Genomic DNA, 583 nt, shown 5'->3' with positions numbered 1-583 from the left:
AACAGCTCTCTCAGCTGGATCTTCTCACACAGCATAAGGGACATTTCTACCCCTGACTGCCCACAGGATAGTCAGACTGCCTGAAGATTGGTGTGGATATTATGGGATACAATTTGTATAAAAGCTGCTCCTTCACTCACCAACTCCTCACTTGGTTTTCTGTCCCTATAGGAAGTGAACCAGCTCTGGAAGAGTGGGTGGGCTCTCTGATTGACGTCTCTCACAGTCAATCCAAATATTTCTGCAGCAAGAGATAGTAGGAACTGCAGATGCTGGAGAGTCTGAGATAACAAGGTGTAGAGCTGGATGAACACAGCAGGCCAAGCAGCATCAGAGGAGCAGGAAAGCTGACATTTCGGGTCGAGACGCTTCTTCAGAAAAGAAGGGTCTCGACCCGAAATGTCAGCTATCATTTCTGCAGCAACAGGAGTTTCCTGAAGTTTGGGAAAGTGACCGGTGAAATGGAGGTCACTTTGAGCAACAGATAAGGTTGAGATTTAAACTTGTCATTGTCCCATCTGAATAAAACCTGAGCAGCTGCTGTCTCAGTTCCTCTGGCAAACGTTTGACGGAGATTTCCAGT

The 583-nt window shown here is 46.8% G+C and overlaps 1 pseudogene; it reads right to left on the bottom strand.

Annotated features, from left to right (window-relative positions):
• The window catches only part of LOC109936042, a 27,413-nt pseudogene extending 27,256 nt beyond the window's left edge, over window positions 1–157 (bottom strand).
• Window positions 158–583: the final 426 nt, after the last annotated feature.

The sequence above is a fragment of the Rhincodon typus genome, chromosome 35 (genome assembly GCF_021869965.1).
Source record: "Rhincodon typus isolate 14 chromosome 35, sRhiTyp1.1, whole genome shotgun sequence".
Classification (NCBI taxonomy): Eukaryota; Metazoa; Chordata; class Chondrichthyes; order Orectolobiformes; family Rhincodontidae; genus Rhincodon; species Rhincodon typus.
This window is presented reverse-complemented; position numbering and strand designations above follow the sequence as displayed.